The sequence below is a fragment of the Palaemon carinicauda genome, chromosome 43 (genome assembly GCF_036898095.1).
Source record: "Palaemon carinicauda isolate YSFRI2023 chromosome 43, ASM3689809v2, whole genome shotgun sequence".
NCBI lineage: Eukaryota > Metazoa > Arthropoda > Malacostraca > Decapoda > Palaemonidae > Palaemon > Palaemon carinicauda.
This window is the reverse complement of record NC_090767.1, coordinates 17,066,026-17,086,807: the sequence shown is the minus strand read 5'-3', so window position 1 is coordinate 17,086,807 and position 20,782 is coordinate 17,066,026. Positions and strand designations below refer to the sequence as shown.

The following is a 20,782-nucleotide window of genomic DNA, read 5'->3' as shown; positions in this document are numbered from 1 at the left end:
AAAACGTAGGAGCGCACGGTGCTTACAACGGCCAGAGCCCACACACGGGCTCAGTGATCCTACGACGAAGAACGGATGTATCAACTCTACGGAAGCTGAAGGAACGACAACGAAAGAAATTAGGTTCAAGTAGACCTGTGGATGGAGCGCATAGAAAACGGGAAGAGCTTGACGACTACGGAGGAAGAGAGAGGGAATGAATGCCCCCGTGACTGATCCCTGTGAATGAGTGTATGAATGAGGTAGGAGATCAAATTTCCCGGATTTTTTGCGCAGGTGGAAGGGTGTGTTCTTCATTGAAGACGGAATTTGATCTAGCGTTGTTCTTCTTCCCCCTTTGGTAGAGAAAGTCATCTGTGTAATTGATGTAAGACCTTGTGCGTGGCATGTGGGTATAGGAAGTTCCCCTAAGGATGGCAAGAATGGCAGTATTTTTAAGGAATTAGGTTTATCAATAAGTTCATGTGTGTAACTCAATGAGTAACCACAAGCATGTGGTACCAAGGGCCAGAACATGGTCGGTAGTACCTTTTAAGTTTAATGGAGTGCATATGGACGTTAAAGGTCCAGTCCCCCAGGGGACAGGTAGGAAGGTGAGGAGAAGACACGAGCATGTGTCCGTGCCGTCCTTCAAGCACGAGAGTGCGAGAGGACATGGGTCTTGAGATAATGTCTACCACGAGGTGATAGAAGTCATAAAAATCAGGTCTTTTACGTATGTTCATTCCGAGTGTTTTGTGAAAAGATGAATTAAAATTTGTTTCGTTTTTTTTGGTTTTGTTCTAAGCATATCACGAGTATATCATTTATCATACTGGGAAATTTCTGTTGCATTTATGTTATGTTGGAAATAATTCAAATTTCATTATTTTGTGTTGGTACCAATTTTGCTATTACCAATGGTTTTATGTATGGTTTTCCATTGTTTGTGTTATACTGTATTTAAAGAATATGATTTTTCTGTGGAGGTTTTCAGTGCTATTACAGGTAATTATTAATCATGGGTTGAAAATTGAACATCATTACTTATGTTTTTGTTTTTTTTAGGAGAATTAATATTGCTCGGTTATTGATAAGTATGTTTTTCTTTTTATTATTATTCACAGTTTGAGTTTGCTCTTTATTGCAGTGTCACGGATGGTTAGAAATGGTTTCCTTATAATGATAAATGTATCAAAGAGTGCGGGGATTGTAAGTTATTCATTTTGATTTCTCTTGATTTTTATCATTTTCTTTAATTTGTGTATGTGATGATTGTTGGTCCTTATGGAATTTTATTGCATTTGAAACATTATTTTTTTTTCTGATTTTGTGCTCCAAATTTGGATGACGATGTATTTAAACCTGATTTTGTGTTTCTGTATGATCTATTGTGGGCGTGATATTCATCTTTGTGTAACTTGCAATTGTAACACGCCAAAAAGGCCCTTTGATTTGGTTTAGGTATTTAATTTTAATGTTTGCATGCTCCCAAAGAGAGTGGTACTCAGAGGCAACATCTAGTGGAAAAAGATTGTGTTCAGTGAAAAAAAAAAGAGAAAAAAAAATGTTTGAGAAAAAAATCTGATAAGTGTGAATTTTACGGGACGTAAAAATTTGGGAAGGGAGTGATGAGCTAAGCACAGTCAGGTTGTTACTTTGTGGAATAAGTGAATGTCAACAGATGTCTTCTTTGTTAAAGGAAAGACGGTTAAAATGTGGCTTGGCTTGGCTTTAGGCACTCGAAAATGTTCGTTAAAAGTTAGCGTCACCAAAATCTCTCTCTATTGGTTCTTTTAAGACTTTCGGGTCAGCACAGCCAATCATCGATCAGGCCATAGAAAGGCCAAGGTGGGCGATTGAACTGCCCATAGTTTTTAGTCAGTTAGGTTTGGGAGGCGTGAGTGGTTAGACCTATACGTTCAGGTCACGGGTGCCAGAATGAGTGCCAACCAGTACCATTTCTCTGAGGACTTTTTATTAGTAAAGTAACGTAATGATAATTAAGGGCCGCCCTTGTAGCTTGAATAGAATATAGCAGCTGTGGAAAAATGTTATTTTCATTAGTAAAATAAATTTTTGAATATACTTACCCGATAATCATGTAGCTGTCAACTCCGTTGCCCGACAGAATTCTACGGAAGGGATACGCCAGCGATCACTATACTAGAAGGGGGTGTACTCACCAGCGCCACCTGTGGCCAGGTACTGCAGTACTTCTTGTTGAAACCACCTCAATTTTTCCTCGGTCCACTGGTTCTCTATGGGGAGGAAGGGTGGGTCAATTAAATCATGATTATCGGGTAAGTATATTAAAAAATTTATTTTACTAATGAAAATAACATTTTTCAATATTAATCTTACCCGATAATCATGTAGCTGATTCACACCCAGGGAGGTGGGTGAAAACCAGTGTACATGTATATCAGTAAGCTAAGTATCCCGTATTTCATATTATTAGTTATTCAAAATAACAATGAAATTATAAGTACCTGGTAAGGAAGTCGACTTGAACCATTACTCTGCCTTTAATAAGTTCGTCTTCCTTACTGAGCGCAGCGTTCCTCTTAGGAGGCTGAACAACCCTAAGGTGCTGAAGTATAAAGGGCTGCAACCCATACTAAAGGACCTCTACACAACCTCTAACCTAGGCGCTTCTCAAGAACGAATTGACCACCCGCCAAATCAAACAGGATGCGGAAGGCTTCTTAGCCTACCGTAACAACCATAAAAACAACAATAAAAGCATTCAAGAGAAAGGTTAAAAAGGTTATGGGATTAAGGGAATGTAGTGGCTGAGCCCTCACCTACTACTGCACTCGCTGCTACGAATGGTCCCAGGGTGTAGCAGTTCTCGTAAAGAGACTGGACATCTTTGAGATAAAATGATGCAAACACTGACTTGCTCCTCCAATAAGTTGCATCCATAATACTCTGCAGAGAACGGTTCTGTTTAAAGGCCATCGAAGTGGCTACAGCTCTCACTTCGTGGGTCCTTACCTTCAGCAAAGCAAGGTCTTCATCCTTCATGTGAGAATGAGCTTCTCTAATCAGAAGCCTTATATAATACGAAACTGCGTTTTTGGACATAGGCATCGAAGGTTTCTTGATGGCACACCATAAGGCCTCTGACTGTCCTCGTATAGGTTTTGACCTTTTAAGATAGTATTTCAGAGCTCTGACAGGGCAAAGAACTCTCTCTAGCTCGTTACCCACCATGTTGGAAAGGCTAGGAATTTCGAACGATCTAGGCCAAGGACGTGAAGGAAGTTCATTTTTAGCTAAAAATCCGAGCTGTAAAGAACATGTTGCTGATTCGGATGTGAATCCTATGTTCTTGCTGAAGGCGTGAACCTCACTAACTCTTTTGGCTGTCGCAAGGCAGACGAGGAAAAGAGTTTTGAGAGTAAGGTCTTTGAAGGAAGCTGACTGGAGAGGTTCGAACCTAGGAGACATAAGAAACCTTAAGACTACGTCTAGATTCCAGCCTGGAGTGGACAAACGACGTTCTTTAGAAGTCTCGAAAGATTTAAGGATGTCTTGTAGGTCCTTGTTGGAGGAAAGATCCAAACCTCTGTGGCGGAGAACTGAAGCCAACATACTTCTGTACCCTTTAATCGTAGGAGCTGAAAGAGATCTAACATTCCTAAGATGTAACAGGAAGTCAGCAACTTGGGTTACAGAGGTATTGGTAGAGGAAACTGCATTGGCTCTGCACCAGCTTCGGAAGACTTCCCACTTGGATTGATAGACTCTACGAGTGGATATCCTCCTTGCTCTGGCAATCGCTCTGGCTGCCTCCTTCGAAAAGCCTCTAGCTCTAGCGAGACTTTCGACAGTCTGAAGGCAGTCAGACGAAGAGCGTGGAGGTTTGGGTGTACCTTCTTTACGTGAGGTTGACGTAGAAGGTCCACTCTTAGAGGGAGAGTCCTGGGAACATCGACCAGCCATTGTAGTACCTCTGTGAACCATTCTCTTGCAGGCCAAAGGGGAGCAACCAGCGTCAGCCGTGTCCCTTCGTGAGAGACGAACTTCTGAATGACTCTGTTGATGATCTTGAACGGCGGGAATGCATATAGGTCGAGATGGGACCAATCCAGCAGAAAAGCATCCACGTGAACTGCTGCTGGGTCTGGAACTGGGGAACAGTACAAAGGGAGCCTCTTGGTCATGGAGGTGGCGAACAGATCTATCGTTGGCTGACCCCACAAGGTCCAAAGTCTGTTGCACACGCTCTTGTGAAGGGTCCATTCCGTGGGGATGACTTGATCTTTCCTGCTGAGGCGATCTGCTGAGACGTTCATATTGCCCTGAATGAACCTCGTTACCAGTGTGAGGTTTAGACTTCTTGACCAAATGAGGAGGTCCCTTGCTATCTCGTACAGCTTCCTCGAATGGGTCCCTCCCTGCTTGGAGATGTATGCCAAGGCTGTGGTGTTGTCGGAGTTCACCTCCACCACCTTGTTTAGCAGGAGGGACTTGAAGTTCATTAAGGCCAGATGAACTGCCAGCAGCTCCTTGCAGTTGATGTGAAGCGTTTCCTGTTCCTTGGTCCATGTTCCCGAGCATTCCTGTCCGTCCAAGGTCGCGCCCCAGCCCGAGTCTGATGCGTCCGAAAAGAGATGAAGATTGGGGGTCTGAATCGCTAACGATAGACCCTCCTTGAGAAGGATGTTGGTCTTCCACCACATGAGAGTAGTCTTCATCTCTTTGGTGACAGGAATAGAGACCGCTTCGAGCGTCAAATCCTTGTCCCAGTGAGCTGCTAGATGGAATTGGAGAGGGCGGAGGTGGAGTCTCCCTAACTCGATGAACAGGGCTAACGATGACAGGGTCCCTGTTAGACTCATCCACTGTCTCACCGAGCATCTGTTCCTCTTCAGCATGCTCAGAATGCACTCTAGGGCTTGGCTGATTCTTGGGGCCGACGGAAAAGCCCGAAAAGCTTGACTCCGAATCTCCATTCCCAGGTAAACAATGGATTGGGAGGGAATAAGCTGGGACTTTTCTAAGTTGACCAAAAGACCCAGTTCCTTGATCAAGTCCAAAGTCCAGTTGAGACTCTCCAGACAGCGACGACTTGTGGGGGCTCTTAACAGCCAGTCGTCTAAATAAAGGGAGGCTCTGATGTCCGCTAAGTGGAGGAATTTTGCAATATTCCTCATCAGACGCGTAAACACCATAGGCGCTGTGCTTAGGCCAAAACACAGGGCTTGGAATTGGTACACAACCTTTCCAAAAACGAATCTCAGGAAAGGTTGGGAGTCTGGATGAATAGGAACGTGAAAGTGAGCGTCTTTCAGATCCAACGAGACCATCCAGTCCTCCTGCCTGACCGCTGCTAGGACCGACTTCGTCGTCTCCATAGTGAACGTCTGCTTGGTGACATAAGCATTGAGCGCACTGACGTCCAGCACCGGTCTCCAACCTCCTGTCTTCTTGGCCACCAGAAAGAGACGGTTGTAGAAGCCCGGGGATTGATGGTCCCGGACTATCACCACTGCCTTCTTCTGTAACAGGAGCGACACCTCCTGGTGTAACGCTAGCCTCTTGTCCTTTTCCTTGTAGTTGGGAGAGAGGTTGATGGGAGAAGTGGTCAGAGGGGGATTGCGGCAGAATGGTATCCTGTAACCCTCCCTTAGCCACTTGACAGACTGGGCGTCTGCACCTCTTCTTTCCCAAGCTTGCCAGAAGATCTTGAGTCTGGCTCCTACTGCTGTCTGGAGAGGAGGAGAGTCAGTGTTTGCCTTTCGAAGGCTTGGGACCTTTCTTAGACCTGCCCCTGAAAGCGTCTGGACGGGTACTTCCTCGGCTGGGGGCTCTGCCACGAAAGGGCGGAATAAATCTTGTAGCAGGAGTATCGGCCACTGGGGTGCGGTAAGTTCTAGGAACCGAAGGAGCAACCTTAGCCTTACGAGCTGAAGAGGCCACAAGGTCATGAGTGTCCTTCTGAATAAGGGCCGCAGACAATTCCTTGATAAGCTCCTCAGGAAACAGGAACTTAGAAAGCGGAGCAAAAAGTAACTGAGACCTTTGACAAGAGGTGATACCAGTGGAAAGGAAAGTGCACAGTTGTTCCCTTTTCGTGAGTACTCCCGAAACAAACATGGAGGCAAGTTCGCCGGACCCATCGCGAATTGCTTTATCCATACAGGACATTATAAGCATGGCCGAGTCCTTGTCAGCAGGGGCAGTCTTCTTGCTCAAGGCCCCCAGGCACCAGTCGAGAAAATTGAAAATCTCAAAGGCGCGAAAGACACCCTTTAAGAAGTGGTCTAAGTCGGAAAAGGTCCAGCAGACCTTAGAGCGCCTCATAGCCGATCTACGTGGAGAGTCAACCAAACTTGAGAAGTCAGCCTGGGCAGAGGCAGGGATTCCCAAGCCTGGTTCCTCTCCTGTGGCATACCATACGCCCGCCTTAGAAGTCAGCTTAATAGGAGGAAACATAAATGAAGTCTTCCCTAGTTGCTGTTTGGACTGCAACCAATCCCCTAACATTCTTAAAGCTCTCTTAGAGGATCTAGCAAAGACGAGCTTAGTGTAGGCCGACTTAACAGTTTGCATGCCTAGAGAAAACTCTGATGGAGGAGAGCGAGGGGTAGCAGAAACAAAATGATCCAGGTAAACCTCTCTGAAAAGAGCCAGGACCTTGCGAAAGTCAATGGAGGGTGGTAACGACTTGGGTTCCTCCACGTCCGAAGAGGGATCATCTAGGTGCGCAGCTTCCTCCTCAGAAACCTCATCACCTGAGTGTTGAGAAGCGAGAGGTAAAGTTACAGCGGTATGCTGAACAGCAGAGTCCTGACAAGCGGGTGCAAAAACACTTGCGGTCTCATCCTCAAGTCTCTGTTGAAGAGGATGAGGGCTGGTAATGACAAAGTCATGAGGCTGGGATGAAGGAGGTTCTGCGGAGGTTTGAGGAGCAAGTGTGGTGAGAGGCGACTGAAGTAAAACCTGAGGTTCAGGCTGCAAAGACTGGTCAAGTAGAGGAGAAGGTGGTAGATGCATGCGTTGAGGTGGCTGACTCATTGCATGAGGTTCCTGTCTCAAGAGTTGCGCTTGCTTCAAGGGTTGAGGTGGTTGCGCAGTAAGAGATTCCTGTCTCACGAGTTGAGGTTCTTGAGGTGTGAGCTGCGAGAGTTGAGGTGGCGGCTGCGCAGAACGCGGCTCCTGTCTCACGAGTTGAGTTTCTTGAGGTGCTTGCCTCGAGAGTTGAGGTTCTCGCCTCGAGGAAAGTGGGGGTAGCAGCTGCGAGAGCTGAGGTGGCTGCCTCAAGGATGGTAGAGGTTGTCGTACCTCAAGAGGTTGCTGCCTCGAGGATGGTCTTACTGCAAGAAAATCTTGCCTCAAAGGAAGAGGAGGTTGTAAGGCATAAGACTCCTGTCCCCATTGTTGAGGAGGTTGTTGCGTGGTAAGAGATTCCTGCCCCAAGGAAGGTGGAGGTTGCTGCACAACGCTGGTAACTGGCAACTCCCAACGCGGTAGCTCACGCATGGAGGTAGCTTGAGGAACCTCAACTTCGTACGTCTGGCAGACTGGACTGCGGAGAGGAGGAGGAGCGCTCGCAGGAGGAGGTGTAACCTTCTCTGCCTGAAACTCACGCATTAAGACCGCAAGCTGCGACTGCATGGACTGCAGCAAAGCCATCTTAGGATCAACAGACGATGAGGTCTGTTGAGGCAAAGCCTTAACAGAAGTAGAGGTCTGTTGAGGCATCGCCTTACCTCTCTTAGGAGGTGTGCAGTCACCTGATGACTGCGGCGAGTCAGAGGTAGCCCAATGACTACATCCGGGCTGTTGAACTCGTGAAGTCTGGACTTTACGCTTAAGAGGTCTTGAGACCTGAGTCCAGCGTTTTCTCCCCGAAAATTCTACTGCAGACGAGGAAAATAAAGGCTCAATCGTCTGAGAGTGGAAGTGACGATCTCCGTAAGATACGCCCGCAACCACCGAGGATACTTCTGTGCGCCGATCAAGGCCTGCCGAACCCTTTTGCCCTTCGACATTGCTTCTCCCCTGGGCTTGGGAGCTTGCAAGAGATCCCGGACTGGGAGGACGACTGGCACGCACAGAAGTACCCTCACGCACAACACTGACACTGACACTAGCACTCGGCACAGCACTGGCACTACCACTTCCCACTGCACTTTTCACTTTAAGTTCCTTGACGTCCGCCAAGAGGAACTTGTGGTCACTCACTACCGACTCCACTTTATCACCTAAAGCCTGAATGGCACGTAAAACATCAGACATATAAGGCTGAGCACAAATAGTAGGTTCGGGGGTAGCCACTACAGGGGGAGGAAAAGGTTGAGGATCATGGGGTGAGGAATAAAGCGAAGAGCGAGCCGAACTCCTCCTAACTCTCTCTCTCTCTAACTTAGTGGTATACTTGAGGAATCGAACAAAATCAAGTTCCGAAAGTCCGGCGCATTCCTCACATCGATCTTCCAACTGACAGGATTTTCCCCTACAGTCGGAACAAAAGGTGTGAGGATCAACCGAGGCCTTCGGAATACGCCTAATACAAGTCCTACATCGTCTTTGGGGAGGAGCTTGAGAAAGGTCAGACATCTTGAATCAAAGAACAGTCAAGGGGGATTCCAATTAAAGCAAAAGATCGTTAACCATTAATCAAATCAATATAAAAGCTATCTAAGCTAATAGACAAGTTTCCAGTATAGCGAAAGCTGAAATCTTAGAGCAATACTTCACCAAAAACCGTGAACAAGACTCCAAAATTATAAGCGTATCCATGTAGGTCTTGCCGGAAGCACGACAGAGGAAAAATTGAGGTGGTGTCAACAAGAAGTACTGCAGTACCTGGCCACAGGTGGCGCTGGTGAGTACATCCCCTTCTAGTATAGTGATCGCTGGCGTATCCCTTCCGTAGAATTCTGTCGGGCAACGGAGTTGACAGCTACATGATTATCGGGTAAGATTAATATTGAAAATTAACAATTCGACTATCATTTGTGCATGATCCTACCCTCTCTCATAATAGTGTTAGCCATCAAATATATTCCTCTATCTTTGTTTCCCCAAGACGTGAAGTTGAGCCCCCCCTTAATACGACCTAAATCGGGTCATACATATATATATATATATATATATATATATATATATATATATATATATATATATATATATATATATATATATATATATATATATACATATATATATATATACTATATATATATATACATATATATATATATATATACATATATATATATATATATATATATATATATATATATATATATATATATATATATATATATATATATATATATATATATATACATATATATATATATATATATATATATATATATATATATATATATATATATATATGAACACAAATATCATGGTATGGATAGGGAAAGAGTAGTTCAAAATGTCCTTTTTTATTACAGATTTTAAAAATCATTTGTATTTTTCCTAACTTTACAAACCAAAGCCCTTTAGGAGAGGTGTCTACAACTTGACTGAAACTTAGCTGTCAAAATACAAGTTATTGGTCACTTTAAGCTTAAGCTTCAAACTTTAATCTTACGGCTTTCACTCAAGACTTGCTCATTGAGGAGGGTCAATAAATCTAGGACTCAGGTTTGAATAGTTATGAAAATCACAAATGACTTTTTAAATTTGAGGACAACTTTTGTAATAGCAGCAGACATCTGACACCACGAGAAAACGCCAATCGTTGAGCATACAGAATCAGAATTTCCCTCAAAGACAAAACACAAATGGCTAAGCATTACCTACAAGAAAAATATTATAAATCTGGTAGCACCTGGAGGAAGTCTGTAGACTAGGAGGGGGCTAAGAACTGAGTGTCAACGCATTAAACTGATTAGTGCAACACTCAGTTGTTCGTCATTAACAGACAAACACCTAGTTGTATAATTTGACAGCTGAAGTGATAACACCACGATAAAACTCGTTTTATATTAATGTGAATAAAAATAAATTTACCATATATTAACCAAGTTTAAATCATGAACCAATCAATTCTTATAAACTCTATGGAAAGGATTTAATATTTCAAGTTTTTATGATTCATTTATAGGTAGTAGGTTGGCCAGGCCACCAGCCACCCGTTGAGATACTACTGCTAGAGATATGGGGTCCTTTGACTGGCCAGACAGTAATACATTGGATCTCTCTCTCTAGTTACGGTTCTTTCCCTTTGCCTACACAGACACTGAATAGTCTGGCCTATTCTTTACAGAATCTCATCTGTCCTCATACACCTCACAACACAGATTATCAAACAATTCTTCTTCTCCCAAAGGGGTTAACTACTGCAATGTAATTGTTCAGTGGCTACTTTCCTCTTCGTAAGGGTAGAAGAGACTTAAGCTATGGTAAGCAGCTCTTCTAGGAGAAGGACACTGCAAAATCAAACCATTGTTCTCTAATTTTGGGTAGGGCCATAGCCTATGTACCATGGTCTTCCGCTATCTTGGGTTAGAATTCTCTTGCTTGAGGGTTACACTCGGGCACACTGTTCTATCTAGTATCTCTTCCTCTTGTTTCGTTAAAGTTTTTATAGGTTATATGGGATATATTTATTTCAATGTTTTTACTGTTCTTAAAATATTTTACCCGATTTCCTTTCCTCGCTGGGCTATTTTCCCTGTTGGGGTCCCTGGGCTTATAGCATCCTGCTTTTCCAACTAGGGTTGTAGCTTAGCATTTAATAATAATAATGATATACTCTCAAAAATACAAAATGAACGTGTATGTGAACAATCTTCTATGAATAAAGACAGACTATTGATGTCACCAGCAAACCTGTTCAGATTTACAATAGCAGTAGTTAGCAAGAAGAGCCTGCAGAGAGTAACGCAATATCTAAAGTTTATGAAATACGCTGAATAATTTAGAAAACTACTTAAAAAATCCTAGTAGTTCCGAGGGCGGATATATGCTAATTAAATTAGGTTTTGAAAACTTAGTCCTTCTATAACAATCAAGGGTAAATGTCTAGGAGAAGGCCGCACCCGTTTTTCAAGTATTAACGACGAAAAACTGCAAAAAACAACCAGATTATTGTTGCACAGTGCATAGAAACATGAGGAAATGAATAAAAAAGAAACTAAGACTTAACTCTTACACACAAAATGTAAGCATAAACCTACTACTACAATTATGGGGGACCCCAGTGGGAAGCGGGGTTTTTGGGTGGGGTGAGGAGGAGAAAAGTGATTTTTCGGGGCACTACCGAACCTAATACAACCAACTAACCTACCCTGGGGGGCCGGTACCCCTACCTAGGCCTACCAGGGGGGGGTGGGCTTCGCCCCCCCTGCGACCCCCCCCTTAAGGCCACAGTGATTTTCAGGGCACCACCGAACCTAATACACCCACCTAACCTAGCCTAATAGCCCTGTACCCCTACCGGAGGGGGCTTCGCCCCCCCTGCGACCCCCCCTTAAGGACACTACCTAACACATCCATCAAACCAAATCCAAAGTGATGGTACTGCTGTATACATCGTTATACTATCACCATTATAATATACTCCATAAATTAATGAAGCTTACCTTAACCTGTTGGTTGATAAAGATGTGCTGGTGCTTTGAGGAAAACGTGAAGCCGTTGCGAAGGTTCCCTGACATGCAGGACAATTTTTATTTTGTAAAATTAAATTGTGTCTTTGGCGCAAATCCACTAGTTTTTCAATATAACCCCGAATAAGTCAGAACAATTTCATTGTAACTTAGGAAACAGTCAGGACAAGAAGATGGAATTTCAACTTCTTGTGCAATATCAGACGACGTGCTTGCTACGGCCTCGATGTCTAGGAACAAAATAAAATGGCTGGGTAAGAAAATGTATTGTCGCACTGTGATGGGTAAGAAAATGTATTGTCGCACTGTGATTGGCCAAACGTGAAGACGTCATTGGGAAAGAAAATGTATTGTCGCACTGTGATTGGCCAAACGTGAAGACGTCATAGTGGACTAGTTTGTCTGCGGATTATAGTGGTTACAGGGCTCATTTGAGCAAAAATAAGACACAGTCAACAATAACAACAGACTTAGAATAATCTGGGAGGAAGACAAGAGTAGCGCGAGTTTGATCGTCGATATTTCGACTATTATTGATTTTCACTAAATTATCTCACTGGTATACCATTATATACATACATTCCTACATATTCTAGTAAAAATAAATTGAATATCGGTGATATCTTCATGCGGCCCTCTCCTAGACATTAACCCAATCAAGATAAGGGTTTTTGGCTAAGATATAACAGGGGTCCTTGCTAAGGTAAGACCCTCACATACTGGAGGTTAGGTTAGGTAAGGGAAGAAATGATCTGCCATTAACACACACATTTGGTAGTTACAATAAAATTGATATATTAACTGTTTATGATAAGCCAAATCTACATACCTAATTCCATGAATTTCCAGCAATGGCCTGGATCATGGAATTTGAATCATATAATAGAATCATGAAGGCCAGTCTCTGCCACTACAAAAATATGTGAAAATCTAAAATTGGGGTTAAGTAAATGACACAATCTATAACTCAAGTAACAGATTCTGATATGGACCTTAACATGACCTTCCTAATTGACCTTTCTACAGTATGAATACTAAAATAACCTTGAATTATAAATGAATTTATTTGTATGTAGGCTATAGCATGAAACATGGTACTGTCACTAGAAGCCGGTTCACAAACTCTAAATCTATATTTTCTATATAAATTCTAAGATAGTCACTTTTAATTATATATCAACTTTACAATAGACATATATAGATTAAATTCTTATACTAATACTTACAGGAAAGTCACTTTAAAAGGCACAAAAATAAATAAAACTTGTAAACTGCGACAGATATTTTGATGAGCTTGATGTATCACTCCGGTCTCCGGCTGCCATATTGTTATGAAGATAAATATACCTAAACAAACGAAACTTCCCCTAAAATAGGGGCTAATTGTCTCCCTAGCATTCATCAACACAAGCTAAATTCAGACTATGTATATTTCTTTTCTTTTTAATTACATTATAAAATGTAATTACTATTAAAAATGACATTTTTTTTGTAACAAGAGACAATAAAATTTTACTTAAAGCATCAAACTGATTTTTTTACTATCTAATTTCCCCCAAATTAGGAGCTAATATTCTCCCTAGCATTTATCAACCTAATCTAAATTCAGTATTATATATATTTCTGTGCTTTATAGTTATATTATAAAATGTAATTACTTTCAGGAATTAAATTTTAGTAACCATAAACAATCAAATATTTTTCAAAACCATCAAAATAGTTTAGAAAACCTGTCCCCAAAATCCCTAGGTTTTTCTGATTTTGGATAATTCCCCTAAATGTAGACGCCATGATCTAAGTGCCAACAAGCTTAAATACAAAATATATAGTAAAATCATATAAAAGTTGAATTTAAAACCATTAAACCGTATTAATATTAAATTAAAAAATTTTCATGAGCTCTTTATAATAATTAATTATGTTTTTATACACATTTTACGCTCGGCACCTAAAAAATTTTCATGGACATGGCGATGGTATCGCCTCCTATTGAGTGTTAAAACAACTAATTTTGCAACTATTAACTTTTCTATTATATAACTAATGTATAAAGTCAAAATTTATGCTTAATAAATATTATTTTTATCATATATTATATCATCAAACTATAAAAATGTATTTTAAATAGTTTTTTATGCCAATAATTCTTTATTTATCAAATAAATATGATATATTAAAGGTACATTGCAAATATTAGTTGGTAATGCAAAAAATCAGCTGATTTTTAGCAAGAACACGTGGTGAAAATGAAAAAGATTATATTGATAAAAGATAGTGAAAATCTCAATAAAATTCCCTTAGATTTTATCCAAGTTTAATTTTAATCAAGAAAATTTGTTGAAAAGTCTGTATATTTCTCGTAATTTGGAATAATAAAGATATTTTGTTAGTGTTTGAATTTAGCGCCAATTTCTCAAGTGAAAATAACAACTTTGACGTAAGCTCTTTAGAGTTAAAATAACCGTGGACAATAATAGGCATTTAAAAGGTAATTGTCAACTTTGTATGTAAACAATGGCAAATTGCCTTTAATATCTAGCAAATATTTGGGAAAAAAATTACACAGCTTGAAAAAATAGATATATATTAGTTTGTTTGTCGTCTTAATATATAAATATACTATTAAAATTATATAAAAAATAAATATGCATTAAAAGAGTAACTAGAAACTCAGGCTTAAGCCTTATATAATATATAACTATCATTTTAACTTTAAATTCTTTATATTTAAAATATATTTTTATCAAAATTTACTGTATAATTTTATAAATTGATAAATTAATATATAAACATGGGTATACTTTCTTTATTATTTGTAAAAAAAAAAATCAAAGTTTGAAGGTATTTTTCTAAATTTTTCTGGTAAAATATGCAACAAAGACTTTTCTTCTTTTTCCAAATCTTTTAAGGAAAAAACCTTTACAATTTTTATTTTTACATTTGATTAAAATCAATTAAATTTTATAATAATAATTTTATGTGCAATTTTCATCTGGATTTATTATAAATGATTAAAATTTAAATCTCTTTTTTTGCGTATTTAAGTTTTTAGATAAAACTCTCCCAACAAATTTTAATTTAATTTGTCAGGGACACCAATACTAGGTTGGTTTCCTGTGAGTGATCAGATAAAAAGTCTCCCACCATCACCAATCCACAGTTGTCCAGCTTGGTGATAAAAACTGGCCAAACGGCAGACATGAATAAGGACATGTCTGAGGCCTTTGTCCTTTATAATAACCCAAAATGATAAGGATATATTTTATATACAGTTGAGTCAACTCAGTGGAATATTATGGACCTACAATACCTAAGTCCAGTGCTACACCACTCCGTCAATATTTATTATTATTATTATTATTATTATTAGCTAAGCTACAACCCTAATTGGAAATGCAGGATGCTATAAGCCCAAGGGCTCCAACAGGAAGAAATAGCCCAGTGAGGCAAGGAAATAAAGAAATGAATCAAATAAGAGAGAGAGAGAGAGAGAGAGAGAGAGAGAGAGAGAGAGAGAGAGAGAGAGAGAGAGAGAGAGAGAGATATGTAGCCGTTTCTAGTCCACTGCAGGACAAAGGCCTCAGACATGTCCTTATACATGGCTGTAGTTTGGCCAGTTTTCATCACCACGCTGGCCAACTACCGATTGGTGATGGTGGGAGACCTTTTCTCTGACCGTTGGAAAAGCAGGATGCTATATGCCCACAGGTGGCTCCAACAAGGAAAAAATAGCCCAGTGAGGAAAGGAGATAAATAAAGTACGAGAGAAGTCATGAACAATTAAACTATTTTACGAACAGAAACAGCATTAAAATAAATCTATTATTTATAAACCATAAACTTGAAAAAAAAGGAAGAGAAATAAGATAAAATAGCGTACCTGAGTGTTGTACCCTTTAGCCAGAGAACACTATCCCAAGACAGTGGAAAACCATGGTTCAGAGAATAACAACAACAACAACAACAACTACTACTACTACTACTACTACTACTACTACTACTACTACTACTACTAATAATAATAATAATAATAATAATAATTTCCTCTAAATGTTGTGAAAGAAATTTATGGTGAAGCACATTCCACATTATAAAGTAATACCACAAGAATGTACAGTACAGTAGAGTACATCACATGAGATTTAAAGTACATAAAAGTACTTTGGCAATGTGCTTAAATGGCCACCTATCTAAAATTGTCGAATTTTAATGGCAAATTGAAGTTGCAAAGAGGAAGAAGAAGAAGAAACACTCAAAGAGAATTTGAATACGTTTAATCGGGAATAAACAATGGAATATCAACAATTATATATATCAAGAAATGACAGAATTCTCGAATAAAAATAATATATTTCAGGGAGATAATAATAATAGAGAGAGAGAGAGAGAGAGAGAGAGAGAGAGAGAGAGAGAGAGAGAGAGAGAGAGAGAGAGAGAGAGAGACGATTACACCTGACTTTGTTTTGTTTTCCAACAATGGTGCGCCAAGTCTCTGCCAAATCTCCAAACCATTTTCTACTTCATACTTAAAAAGGGATTTATTATGTTATAAATGATTTGATTATTATAGAAAAAAATTCACTCTTTTTAAAGCCTTGATTGTATGTGATACTTGAATTTCGAATAAATGAATTATCCACTAAATTGCTTTGAACATGTGGCAACGTTGCTTTTCCTCTTCTCTAGGCAGTCCACATAAATTATGATCCGACATGTTTGTCCAGCCTTAATAAAGCATAATGCAATGCTATTCATTAGTCAAGCCATAAAGTATCAGTCATTGTTTAATATGTTGTTATTTAAGTCACTATTTAAATATTTACGCCGGAAAAAGGCTAAATGCAAATCCGTTGCATGTCAGACTTACTTGGCAAGTTTCACAAAGGATTGTTTGTGAAAATTAACTTTAATTCTAAGCACGATTTTCTTGGCTTATATCTTCTATGCGTAATTAAGATAAGCCAAAATAACTAAGAATTGACACTTGATAAATCTTGACAACCATTTTTAACGTAATATTCAAAATCATGTTTAAAACTTTAGGTTTCATATAGGCCTAATCCTAAGTTTATTTGTACTTTGCAAAATAGCCAGCATAACTGTAGTGAAAATGAAGTACAATTAAAAATGTAATAAAAAATAAAAAATAAGAATTAATAATGGGCTAAAAAATAAATGAACTCTAAAACTGACTCATGCATTTTAATTCACTTAGCTATCCAAAGTAGAAATTTCTTCTTCTTATACTTTCTAGTCTTTAGTTCTTGGTAACTGATAGATTATTTCCTTTTATTTTTTTTACCAATTTCTCATAATGTTCCTGATTTATTTTTGTATAAGTCTTTATCTCTATAAAAAAGGAAAAATAAAGCTCGCAGCCATATCTACGGTAAGGCCTCTTTTAGAATGAATATTCTAATTTAGTTCACTTCTGAATATAAACTATATGAGTATGTGCGTGTTTACGTCTCGATACATTTTTCAGTTCATAACATCTTAAAATAAATAAATATGAAGTATTAACGTTGACAAATCTTCCCAGAAAGAGAGAGAGAGAGAGAGAGAGAGAGAGAGAGAGAGAGAGAGAGAGAGAGAGAGAGAGAGAGAGAGAGAGAGAGAGAGAGAGAATCATTACATGATTCATTTGAGTAGGATTGCTTCATACAACTCTCTCTCTCTCTCTCTCTCTCTCTCTCTCTCTCTCTCTCTCTCTCTCTCTCTAATAAACAAAAACTCCTTAGAAATGTGTGTGTGAGCGTGTGTGTATGTAGACATCACGAAAGCTGACGTGACGAACACATGAAATATGTATAAATGCATGAACAAATTCATGTATAAATGTATGAATTATCGAGACAAACTGAGTCGTTTACCAAGAAGATAGATTTTCTTTATGTAATTACGGGAACAGAAGAAGACCTGAAAATATTTAATGAGGATGACAGACAATGGATGGACATAAGAACAACAGAATGGGTTCCTAGAGATTGTAAAAGAAGCAGAGGGAAAGGAAGAGAAGACGATGGATCGACGAACTAAGAAACTTTGCGGGTGTAAACTGGCATAGAAAGCCTATAAACAGACTCAGTGGAAGGACATGTCTGAGGCCTTTGTCCTGCGGTGGACTAGTAATACACACACACACACATATAAACCGATTAAAACAACACGAAGTTACAAAGGAAAAAAATTAGCCTCACCCTTAGGAACGAAGTAGAGTAGATCCCTTTAGGTTCACTAATCATTGTTCACTGACCTTGTCCCGTCAGGACTCAGTCACTCAGGACGTAGGCCTCCTTAAGCTCCTTCCAGGGCCCAAGGTCACGGTGGGCCGCGGGAGGCGCCTCAGGGCTTTCAGGAGTCGCGAAGTCTGTGAGATTTAGGACAGCGTAATTTTTCAAATTTATTTCAAATAATGAATAGTGATTAAAAATTGTTATTAAATTCTAAAATGTGTGTATTAAAATAAAGTCTATATCAGGATAGATATTCTGAATAGATAAACTCTTTTTTTATATATTCGTTTTATGGGAAATTTCGGGATCTGTGAGATTTAGTCATTCTTCCGACCATTCGGCCTCTTGCCATTTATTTCAATTCATTTCCAGGGTTTTTTTTATAGTCCCTATCCTATATAGCCTCACAAAAGACATCGATAGAAACCAGAACAAACGTAAAGTATATTATTGATATAAAAGGATATACTAGATCTAGTAACTGTTTAATATTTTGCTTATTTCTTATTTCTGCCTTTTTCGTTATAGTGTGTGTGTGTGTGTTTGTGTGTGTGTGTGTAGGCCTATAGACTGACATTTTTTCTGAGTGTGGTGTCGTTTGATCCAATTAATCTGACCATAAATTTCTTATTTCAATACTTTGAAATACTGTAAATATATCAGGAAATGAATATTAATAATAATAATAATAATAATAATAATAATAATAATAATAATAATATTCCATTACATAATAGGAACTCAATTGTAGGAACTCGGGACTTGGGCAAGCAGACGTTGCTGCCAGACGTACGATGTTTTGTAAGACGTCAAAATAGCATTATTTTAAACGCTAGTATATATATATATATATATATATATATATATATATATATATATATATATATATATATATATATATATATATATATATATATATATATATTACGTAAATTGAATAACTATGACCAAAACTTAGAAGTTATCTGATTTAGCGAGTTATTCGCCAACATAAAAACTCACCAAATTTTCCTCCGACATTGAAGTAACTCTACCGATTTGCCTATTATCTTTATATGTTTATAATTCTCTTTTCATAATAATTGAACATTTTCAGAATAGATCGTAGGACGATTGAGAACATATTTCTAATATTTAGGAATAGAAGAAGATGAAGAAGAAGAAGAAGAAGAAGAAGAAGAAGAAGAAAACGAATTCTAAAGAGATTTACAAGGAAGATGAACGTTACTCTCCGGGAATAAACGGAAATGAAATATGACAAGAATGCGTCTCTCTCTCTCTCTCTCTCTCTCTCTCTCTCTCTCTCTCTCTCTCTCTCTCTCTCTCATCGGCCATTAGACCAAATTGTCCTATTTTTCTCCGGAGACACTGAAGATTTCTTTCGAACAGAGACATATATGGAATCTCTCTCTCTCTCTCTCTCTCTCTCTCTCTCTCTCTCTCTCTCTCTCTCTCTCTCTCTCTCTCTCTCTCTCTCTATTACACCGGCCATTAGAATATGGTAGAATTTTCCATAATTGGAGTGAAAACGAACGAAAAATTAAGGAATGAAATCCTCGGAAAAGAACAAAATTCATCTTCAGCGTAAAATTTCTCCCGTTTTCCTTCGGAGACACTTTGAAGATTCCTACGAGAGAGAGAGAGAGAGAGAGAGAGAGAGAGAGAGAGAGAGAGAGAGAGGAGAGAGAGAGAGAGAGAGAGAGTTGGAATTCTTTAATCTTTCGGTCATTTCCATAATTGTTAACATGAATACAGAGGAAATTCAAACGGAGGCGAACATTACATTCTGAGAATGAACGAAGATGAAATAAGAACGCTTCCAGAATGTCTTCAGAGAGTCAGATTTGCCTCAAAAACGTTTTAGGAGATAAATGTAACGATTTGCACAGAAAGAAAACTATGAATAAATCTTTCCTTTTGCTATGGTCTTTTTTTTTAATTCCTTTCTGTATTTCTTTATCTTGTGAATTCTCTGTTGATTTATCTCTCTCTCTCTCTCTCTCTCTCTCTCTCTCTCTCTCTCTCTCTCTCTCTCTCTCTCTCCCCTTCATACCTGAAGACATTTGGACTCCAGTTGAAGCTAAAAGAAGAATTTCTTGGATTCTAATGGCTCTCTCTCTCTCTCTCTCTCTCTCTCTCTCTCTCTCTCTCTCTCTCTCTCTCTCTCTCTCTCTCTCTCTCTCTCTCTACTTGCTTTTTTTTCAAAAATAATGCTGTATTCAGGAAAGGTTTCGGTAATCATAAATATTGTTGGAAGGAAAATTAGTTGTAGCAAAAGAGTGGGGGAATAGAGTAGGTGGATGTAAAAGGGAGCTAGTGAGGGTTGAAGAGCTAATAAAACCGGGGGTAAAAAGTAAATATCAGGAAAGGTTGAAAATGGCATATGACGAGGTGAGAGTAAGAGAAACTGGTAATTTAGAGGAGTGGAAGTTAGTAAAAGAAAATTTTGTTGGGATTGCAAGTGATGTGTGTGGCAAAAAGGTTGTTGGAGGCAGCATGAGGAAGGGCAGTGAATGGTGGAATGAAGGAGTGAAGGTAAAAGTGGAAGAGAAAAAGAGGGCTTTTGAAGAATGGCTGCAGAGTAATAGTATAGAGAAGTATGAAAAATATAGAGAAAAATGTGGAAGTAAAGCGAAAGGTACGTGAGGCAAAGAGGGCAGCTGACCTGAGGTGGGGTCATTCATATGAAGAGAATAAGAAGAGAGTAAGGAAGGCTGGTACAAGAATTGAAGAGACAGTGAAAGATGGAAATGGAAGGTTGTTAAAAGGAGATCTTCTTGCTGAAGGAGTGTTCCAAGATGCACTGGAAGATGAAATTGATCTTCCTGCTGGAGTACTCCAGGATGAACTGGAAGAGAAAATCGATCTTCCAGTTGAAAGAATGTTCCAAGAAGAGCTGGAAGATGGTGAATTTCTTCCAGCTGAAGGAATGTTCCAAGAAGAGCTGGAAGATGGTGAATTTCTTCCAGCTGAAGAAAC

The 20,782-nt window shown here is 39.2% G+C and overlaps 1 protein-coding gene and 1 long non-coding RNA gene across 5 annotated transcripts in view; one reads left to right on the top strand and one right to left on the bottom strand.

Moving 5' to 3' along the window:
• Window positions 1-17,838, bottom strand: part of LOC137633939 (uncharacterized) — a 359,450-nt gene extending 341,612 nt beyond the window's left edge. Inside the window, exon 1 of one of the 2 annotated variants that reach the window (XR_011042367.1) lies at window positions 17,768-17,838. This is a non-coding gene — a long non-coding RNA (uncharacterized lncRNA). Of the gene's footprint in view, window positions 1-12,793; window positions 12,891-17,767 lie in introns of those variants that run through there. The other variant, XR_011042366.1, reaches the window with a different exon arrangement.
• Window positions 1-20,782, top strand: part of LOC137633937 (uncharacterized) — a 249,298-nt gene that overhangs the window by 70,793 nt on the left and 157,723 nt on the right. The gene's annotated exons all lie outside the window — the stretch shown is intronic.